Source organism: Ailuropoda melanoleuca, chromosome 2 (genome assembly GCF_002007445.2).
Source record: "Ailuropoda melanoleuca isolate Jingjing chromosome 2, ASM200744v2, whole genome shotgun sequence".
NCBI lineage: Eukaryota > Metazoa > Chordata > Mammalia > Carnivora > Ursidae > Ailuropoda > Ailuropoda melanoleuca.
This window is the reverse complement of record NC_048219.1, coordinates 27,617,800-27,627,679: the sequence shown is the minus strand read 5'-3', so window position 1 is coordinate 27,627,679 and position 9,880 is coordinate 27,617,800. Positions and strand designations below refer to the sequence as shown.

Here is a 9,880-nt window from a genome sequence, read left to right as displayed (position 1 = left end):
GTTGAAATCTGAAGGATGAGCAGGAGCTAGGTAGATGAAGAACTAGGGAAATGAGTGGGAAGAGACTGGGAGTGGCATTGGCATGTGGGAAGGCCCAGAGGCTTTAAGGAGACCAATTTAGTTCAGGAAACTGAAAGGTTTAGTTCCTAATAACTGGAGCACTGAGTATGGGACATGAGACAAAGCTGAAAGACTGCTGGGGGTCAGCTGATTTAAGACTTTACGGTCATGTTAGAGTATTCACAGATCCTCTCCCTGGGACTGGGTTTGTTCTGGGTATTAGAGATATACAGAATTGAATCAGACTTTAAAGTACCTTAATCCTGGGGTGCCTGGGTGGCTCAGTTGATTAAGCGTCTGCCTTTGGCTCAGGTCATGATCTGGTTTCCTGCTTAGCGAGAAGTCTGCTTCTCTCTCTCCCCCCCCACCCCTCCCACTGCTCATTCTCTCTCTCTCTCTCAAATAAATAAATAAATAAATAAATAAAATATTTAAATATATGTATGTATATATATATATATAAAGTACCTAATCCCAGGCCTTAAATAGCTCATCGAGTGGAGTAGAGACACTTTGACAATGACAATGCATCATGATATATATGATAATAGAGGTAAGAAGAGATTTTCATGGGAATTCACAGGAGAGGTACTTAAGGAGTAAAAATAATTGAAAAAAAATTTAAAGTATTTTATTGGTTTATTAATTTGACAGAGAGAGAGCACAAGTACGGGGAGCAGCAGGCAGAGGGAGAGGGAGAAGCAGACTCCCCACTGAGCAGGGAACCCGATGTGGGTCTCCCTCCCAGGACTCTGGGATCATGACCTGAGCCGAAGGTAGAGCTTAACCGACTAAGCCACCCAGGTGCCCCAGGAGTACAAATAATTTCATTATATTTCCTTTTAAGTTATTTCCTATTGCTTCTAAATTCATATTAGATCAGTCAATTGTAGAACTAAGTTTAGATTAATGTTATTTTTGGGCATACAATAAAATAGTTTAGCCACTTAGGCAACCAAGCAATTGCTAGTACAGTTCTTGCTTATGACCTCTAGTCAACATTTTCCTTTCCTTTTCACAAATTCTCACTCATTCTTTAAGACTCTGCTGAACTCCCCTCTCTCATTTTACCCCAGGTAGAATTAGAAATCTGGTTTTATTCCCCCCTATATCCCCTCTAGACTTCCCCCCCCCGCTAGATTTCTTAAGCAAAGAGATTTTGTCTTGTTCTTGCTTCAATCAGTCATTCAACAAATATTTATCCAACATCTACTATGTGCTGGTCATCAGGATAGGTGGATAACCTGGATAAGACTCAGTCCTTGCTCTCACAGAGCTATAGCCCAGTACAGAAGGCAGACAAGTAAACCGGCAAGAACAGTAAGTATGACAAATGCTATGATAAGGAAAAGTTAAAGTGCCACGGGGAACCCAGAGCAGGGGTACCTACCTTACTAGGGTATAATGGAAGGCTTTCAGAAGGAAGTCATTTAAGCTGAGAACTGAGGATAGGCATGAATTAGCCAGGTAAAGTGGCAGTCATGGATCTAGAGCTGAGAGAGAACACAACACATTTAAGAAACTGAAAAAAAAATAAAAAATTTTTTAAAGAAAGAAAGAAAATTAAAGAAGTTTATAGAACAGCAGAGCTAGTAGAGACGGGAGAGGGGTGGGGACGGGGGTCAGGTAGAGAAAAAAAGGGAACAATTAGAGATAGGTGTTTAACATGATGGTGTACACATAGAAAACACTATGTAAATATTTGTTGGATGAATGAATGAGCCATTTCAAAATGTGAGAAAGTGATACCTTGGGGAAAGCCGAGTTTGTGTGTGAATTTGTTCCCTTGTTTTCTGGAGGCCTTGTAGTGTGTAGGTTAAAGCCTGGTCTCTGGCACCAGCTGATTAGATTTGACTCTTGGCTTTCACAGTTAATAGCTGAGAGCACCCTAGACAAATTACATAACCTCTTTTGTGTCATTTACCTTATCTGTTAAGTTAGAGAAGATAATAATACTTCTTAGGGTTGTTGTTAAGATTAAACGAGTTAATACTCATAAAGCATTGGAACAGACCCTAGAACTAAGCACTATGTAAGTGTTTGCTATTATTCATCCAGTCATCAAAACATTTATTGTGGGCCGAGTACTGTGCTAGATGCTGTGAAAGTAAGACGTGGCTCCAGCCATGGAGGAGGACCATAAAATCTGGTGAGGAAGAAAATTCATAAATAAGTAATTACAACACAATACCATCCAGTGAGGCGATGGGGTAAGTGCCGCAGAATTGAAGAAGAGGGAGTGACTCATTCTCTCCAAAGAAGCCAAGGGTGGCTTCAGAGGGTAGAATGCATTTAAATTGGGTGACACAAAATGAACAGATTGCCAGCAAAGAAAAGGCAATAAGATTTATCAGGCCAAGGAAGCCCCATGTTGCAAAGGTTTAACAGGATGCAAGCCTAAAGCATGCTTAGCAAATGGCAAGGAGCACTTGAACATCTATTTTGGTCTGTGCTAGGCACTTTTTATAAGTTATTTCCTTTACTTTTCGTAACTGTTCCTTGTGTGCCTACCCTATTTAATGCTCATATAGTTCTTACTGTTGCAATGACTTTATATATATTAACTTTATTTATTTTTTTTTTAAAGATTTTATTCATTTATTTGACAGAGAGACATCCAGCGAGAGAGGGAACACAAGCAGGGGGAGTGGGAGAGGAAGAAGCAGGCTTCCAGCAGAGGAGCCTGATGTGGGGCTCGATCCCATAACGACGGGATCACGCCCTGAGCCGAAGGCAGACGCTGAACGACTGCGCCACCCAGGTGCCCCATATATTAACTTTATATATTTATGACAACCGTGTGAAATAGGTACATTATTCCCATTTTACAGATGAGGAAATTGAGGCAAAAAGGTCAAGTTCATTATTCAAAGTCATACAGCATTGAAGCAGCAGTTGGCCAAAATGCAAACTCACAGTTTGACTCCAGAATTTGTGCTCCTTAACCACTATTCTTATTTTACCCCTCCCCATTCCCATCCACTATTGTTGTTTTTTGATATGCTAAGGACCTAGAAATTAGATACCCAAACTTGGAACTGCATGTAAAGTAAGAGTTCAAAGTCACTTTTGGGAGCAAAGTGCACACATAAACTCTACTGCATATGTACTCTGACAAGACTGAGCACAAATTGGTAAAAAATAACTCCTTCCCCTCTCTGACTCTCCAGCTTGCTGTAGCCAGCACAGGTGGGGGTGGGGGAGAGGTAGATGTTTATTGAATTACACAGGATGTCTCAGGCCACACATGTGTCTCTGGGGGTCCATTTTAAATGTAGATCCTCCAATCAGCAAGCTGCTTTTCTCTGGAAACAAACAAAAAAAAGCTTTAAAATACTCCCTTTACTGCAGGGGAGGACAGAAAGGGGCGGAAAATTGCAACACAGATAAGACATGTGACAAAAAGAGGATTATCTAGAGCTAGGCAGAGCCAAATTAATTCACAAAGAGATACATCAGTTTCAGGAGACAAGGAGGAATAAGAAGGGAGAGGTTTGCAGACTTACTGGAGGAAGCAAACTTCCTCAGAAATATGATTGATTAAGACTGTACTTAAAGTGAACCCTTAGCAAATGCAACCATGGAGATTTAGATTAAAGGTCCCAGACAAGAGAATCAAAAGAATTTAGGCAGTGTAAGAAAGTCCAAATCAGACCTGAGGAATTCACATTAGTTAAGAGCTTTCCCTAATTTTTGTTTTTATGGAGGAGGAACTGAAAGTCTAAACCAGAACCTATTAAGCCACCTTTGAAGATCTTCATACAGATTTATGTGTAAGTCAATGGGCAGTGAACTGTATACTCTCATTTCAGAGCGTGGGTTCGATCTCTCTCAGTGAACCCTTATATGACCTTCATAAAGTCTCCAGGTTAAAAAAAATCCCTCTATGTATGACCTATCGATAGCAATCTGCATGGCTAGACCCTACCTGATATGCAGTCGAAATTCTGGTTGGGGGTGGGGAGCAAAAAGAGAAGACCTCTTTTTAGTCTGAGTGTAACATAACGAACACAAACTTCCCATATGCAGTCGAAATTCTGGTTGGGGGTGGGGTGCAAAAAGAGAAGACCTCTTTTTAGTCTGAGTGTAACGTAAGGAACACAAACTTCCCGACAACTCTGACAATGTTTAGAGTTCTTGCTTGTGAAACTGCTTGAAAGCTAGATTCTGGATAGGTGAATTTATAGCAACATGATGTCCCAGATTTTTGAAGACAGCCCAGATTTGAAATGTCCTGTCTTGTTGTAACTCTAAGTATGCTTATAAACTCGTGCTCTCACGTATCCTAATTTGGATAGAGAGGAAAATATGGGCATGATATAAGTGATACTTTCTTGGACTTAATGATAAGGATAAATACCAGAAGGACGTTATGCTTGGGTTTAGAGGGATAACAGTGCTAGGAGTATTCCTAAGAATACTTGGTATATACTTGGTAACAGGGTATAAAAAAGCTGTTTTGGATGTGAAAGAGGCTGGAAGAAAGTCCTGCAAAATTGAGGATGTTATATGTGCCAATTGGAGATAATAGAAAAGTCCAAGCGAGAGAAATGTGGGGACAAAATAGAGACAGTCTGCTCCTAGCGAAGGTCAATTGTGTCCCCATCGAAGAGGAAAGGGCTGAAAGTTTGTGAAAGCCAGAAGGACAGAGAGAGAGTGAAAGAAAGTTATACAAAGGCTCAGAGGGAGAGAGAGAGAGAAAGAGAAGAGGGAGAAAGAAAATAGCATTAAAAGAGCCTAGAGAAAATCTTAAAAGAGACTCAGGAAGGTAGGAAAGAAGAGGGGGCTGGGGAGGAAAAAAGGCTTAGGGAGAACCAGAGCATTAGAGTGAGGATGGGGTGGGGGTGGGGGCAGCTAGAGCTAGCAAGCAGGCAAAGGCGAGAGAGACAAAGGGGAAGGGGGAGTTTCTCTCAAGATTGTGAAAGTCTGGGGGAGAGTTGGGAGAGATCTAAGGCTCGGAAAGGATTCTGGAACTGGACCAAGGGCTGTCCAAGCAAGAAAAACTCAGAGCTGCATTTACCGTCTGCTAGAACTGGTGACCCTTCCAGGGATCCCCTAGAGTCTCACCCTCCCCAAAGTTGTAAGTAATCTTGGGTCATATCCTCCCAGGAATTTTGGAGACCCAGCCAGATGTTTTGTTGATGTTGTCTACCCTTAAGGATCTCTCTCTCTCTCTAAAACATTGTGGACTTGCAAGATGGGGGTACTTAGTGGTTTAAAAAGTGTGTTTCTTAGGTTCTTGGGAAACATCAAAGTAAGTAAAGTGTGCAAGTCTCCACTTCTCCCCAAATCTGGGACTCCTGTGCTACTAGCTGGCATTTACTTTTTGAAGGAAACTACATTTGTAGTTACTATAGCCTTTGCTCAGAGATTCTGAGAAGCCTGCCCTTGGAAATGTTTAGTTGGTTTTCTCTCCCGCATAACAGTGCAAGTGGAATTTAGTAGGTCCAAACCCTTTAAAAATCAATTTGAGGGGCGCCTGGGTGGCACAGCGGTTAAGCGTCTGCCTTCGGCTCAGGGCGTGATCCCGGCGTTATGGGATCGAGCCCCACATCAGGCTCCTCCGCTATGAGCCTGCTTCTTCCTCTCCTACTCCCCTTGCTTGTGTTCCCTCTCTCGCTGGCTGTCTCTAGCTCTGTTAAATAAATAAATAACATCTTTAAAAAAAAATAAATAAAATAAAATAAAATTTTCACACTAGTCAATATGGAAATCCCACACTTGAGAATTTTCTCATAGGAAATAACCTCATAGTGCTTTGTACATTTATGCAAAAGGCATCATTTATAATAGCAAAACATTAGAAGTCACTTAAATGCCTAACAAAAAGGACTGGCTAAGAAAATTCAGGTATCTTCTCTTATGTAATATTTTGGAGCTGCTGAAACTATATTTACAAAATTCTTAGTGATGTGGAGAAAAACGATAAAACATCAGGTAAAAAAGTACATACTAAGTGTGATCAAAACTATGTTAAAATGCATTTTTGAAAAAGGACTAGAAGGAAACACGCCAAAAAGTTGCTTAGATTAGGGATCATAAGATAGTGGGGTTATGATCTATTATTGTTATTTTCTTCTTCTTCTTCTTTTTTTAGGATTTTATTTATTTCTTTGTCAGAGAGAGAGAGAGAAAGCACANTTTATTTATTTCTTTGTCAGAGAGAGAGAGAGAAAGCACACAAGTAGGGGCAAAGGGAGAGGGAGAAGCAGGCTCCCTGCTGAGCAGGGAGCCCTATACGGGGCTCAGGGCTGGATCTCATGACCCTGGAATCATGACCTGAGCCGAAGGCAGACGCTTAACCGACTGAGCCACCCAGGCATCCCTTGTTATTTTCATCTTAATGTTCTCTTACATTTTCCAGATTCTGCAAAGGGCATGAAATACTATTATGATTGGAAAAAAAATTAAAGTTTAGTTTTAGAAGTTTAAGAAATCAGGGGCGCCTGGGTGGCACAGCGGTTAAGCGTCTGTCTTCGGCTCAGGGCGTGATCCCGGCGTTATGGGATCGAGTCCCATATCAGGCTCCTCCGCTATGAGCCTGCTTCTTCCTCTCCCACTCCCCCTGCTTGTGTTCCCTCTCTCACTGGCTGTCTCTATCTCTGTCGAATCAATAAAATCTTAAAAAAAAAAAAAAAGTTTAAGAAATCAGGGAACTAAATGTTTGCAAACATAAAAATCATTTAGTTGAAAGTAATTTTACAAAAGTAATTTTACAAAAACAACTGTTAAAGGGAATGAGATAAAACTTTTATTTTTATTTTATTTTATTTAATTTTTAAAGTCATTTTTAAAAATTTTATTAGTACTGGGGCTCCTGGGTGTGTGTGTGTAATGGGAGGTCATATGAACCAACAATTATTCAAAATTACTTTCTACTTCTACCTCTCACCAAGACAAAGATCAGAAAGGAAACAGCAATGTCACAATCAGAGTTCCCTCTCTGAAGCAAGAGTGGACCATGACCTTACCTTTAACCTGTTTCCTAGACATTATTTGGAAGTAGGTCAGAGTCTCACTTAAACCCTCCTTTCTCTCTGCATCCCTTTAGAAGGAGATGTCTATAAAGTCAAGGGCAGATAACCCCAAATTATTTTAGCTCTAATCAAGGTTTAACTTCCTAAAAAGTTATCATAATTCTTGTATTGAAGACCAACCTGTAACTACACCTCAACCCTGACCAGACAGTTCTAGGGGGAGAATGCAATAAGACAGTCTTGAGGCCCTATTACTATGGTTCCCTCACAAATCAGTCCATACAGTCCAAACAGTTTCTTCTGGGATAAGGAAGGATACATACACAGCAAGGGTTAGAGAAAATAAATCAGGACCCACTCCATCCCGGCGTGTGTCAATCAGCCTTTACTAGTCTTCTGCTTAGGTCCCAAGAGGCAGTATCCAGGTGGAGGTGGGAAGAGGTAACTCCTTACAAAATAAGACACAGCAGGAAGTCATCTAGCAAGGCATTCCTATAGGAAAATGCTTAGGCATGACACTGCCTTTCATACACAGAAAATTCTCTTCTTTCCCCCATCTTAGTCCAACAGAGGAATCCACCAGAAAGATTCTTCGCTGGATCTCCTAAAAGAACAAGGAAGAAAAAAAAAACAGGAAAAAGAAAAACTTGGGGCACCTGGGTGGCTCAGTCGGTTAAGCGTCTTTCAGCTCAGGTCATGATCCCCGGGTCCTGGAATTGAGCCCCACATCGGACTCCCTGCTCGGTGTGGAGCTTGCTTCTCCCTCTCCTTCTGCCTGCTGCTCCCCCTGCTTGCGCTCTTTCTCTCTCAATTAAATAAATAAGTAAAAATCTTTAAAAATAAACAAACAAAAGGACAGCTCTTATTGTTAAGAATATCCAAAAGGGACTGAATGGAAGGGGCTGCCCCCTCATGAGGGGCCAGAGGTGGTGACAGTCTAGATGTTTACCATCACAGAGCTTTGACTGCCCCACCCAAGGAACAGGGGCATTCAATAGGATACTGTAGTCAGATGATAGATGGCTCAGTCTTGCTCCTTGGCTCCTAGTATTAATCCATTAACATTGAGGGCAGCTGAAAGAGGTCCCTTCTGGGCTCAGCTTTCAAATCACGGTCTCCTGCATAGCCATTATGCTTTTCCATAATTCAGGCCCACCCCCGGCATGGGAGGCAGGTAGTGACCTGGCATAATGACCAAGTCACACACATGGACTGGCAAGGTAACTAGTAACTCAGAGTAGGAAAATGACTTCCCCACCAAACTGCTGTTCCAGCATAATATATCCAGATATGAATCTTGCAGCTTAAGTGATTTGTGCATAGTTGCAGAGGCCCCTGCTACCTCTCAAGGAATCATAAATAAATAAATTCTCAGTCTGCCTGGATAACCAAGTTGTCCATTTACCAAGCCTATGCCACCAGGTGTGGTGTAAGACAAAGGGTTCTATTTAGCAAAAGGTTAGCTTTGTCCCCCAGTCCATGCACTGTAAATGCTGGACCTTTGGGAAACTGGTAGCTTTGACCTCTTCTTCTTGTTGGAGCCAAGATCACAGAGCTTCCCCCACCTGATTCAGTTGTAATTCCTTTTCTTGGTTTTTCCAAATTGTAACTGTTAATATCTGGATCTCATACCTGACTTCCATTTTTCTTGGAGAAGTCCCATTCAGAGGCTCAGAGATCAGAGGAGCAGATCAACTGAGAACCAGTGATTAAGGCCTGACCATCAGCTATGTCCAAACTGTCAGTTATCTAGAAAGCCCTTGATATCAGGCAGACAGAAAGGCTGAAGAACCAAAGGATTCCTGGGTACACAGCTGCTCGCCTGTGCACTGGGGACAGTGCGGGGGGCGTGGGGGGGTGTATCTTGAGTACTTCCTGGTATAGACATCAGCCTGCATGGTACAGTGCACAGAATGTTTGGCTCCTCCTGCCCAAGGTTTCAAAGGTGATTCCAGGTCATATAAAAGGATCCTAATTCCTAAATTATCCACTTTAGGTTTTTAAAGGCTAGGATCGGTGCTCCTGGGTAGCTCAGCCAGTTAAGCATCTGCCTTTGGCTTGGGTTGTGATCCCGGAGTCCTGGGGACTGAAGCCCGTGTCAGGCTCCCTGTTCAGCAGGGAGTCTGCTTCTCCTCTCTCTGCCCCTCTCCCCCAGCTCGTGCTCTCTCTCTCGCATTCTCTCTCTCAAATAAATAAATAAAATCTAAAAAAAAAAAAAAAAAGGGCTAGGATCTTCAATGGGAATTGGGACTTTTGTCTGATTTTTTTTTTTCTTTTTCTACCTAGATTACCTAACTTCTCCAAACCACAGGGCCAGTCTATACTATTGTCCTGGTCACCCTCTGACCCTCTCATGTTGCAGCTACTGGAATTTTGCGGGGGAGCCTTGTAGCTGCTGATTAGGCTCATTCGCAGATGCTCCAGGAAGGGAGCAAAGTGGGAGGCGCCCGCTCCTTTATCTTCCACTGGCTGAATGCCCAAATCCTTCACTCTACCAGCTTCTGAGAACTCCAGGTAGAAGTAGCCTCGTGCACCTCAAAGCAGAACAAGAATCCTCTGTTAGGTCTCCGTGTATCTCCTGAGCAGTGGCCTCTCGCTTGTTAGTAGCCGGGTTAGCCTACGAGATTTCCTCCATTTTCCTTGGAAAAGCACTGTGGAGAGGGCGCGTACTGCTCACAGCCGCAGGGCATCAACACGTAGGGCTCCGCGGGCCACGCCTGTGCCTAGAGGCCTGTCAGGGCCGTATCCTTGGGCGGGGGGGGGGGCGGGCAGGGGGGNGGGGGTCCGCGGTGGAAAGCGGCGACAGCAGCAGCCAGCAGTGTCTGCCCGGGAGCCCCAAGCCT

The 9,880-nt window shown here is 42.9% G+C and overlaps 1 pseudogene; it reads right to left on the bottom strand.

The window, feature by feature from the left end:
- Positions 1-9,399: 9,399 nt before the first annotated feature.
- On the bottom strand, positions 9,400-9,672 carry LOC100484495 (annotated as a pseudogene).
- Positions 9,673-9,880: the final 208 nt, after the last annotated feature.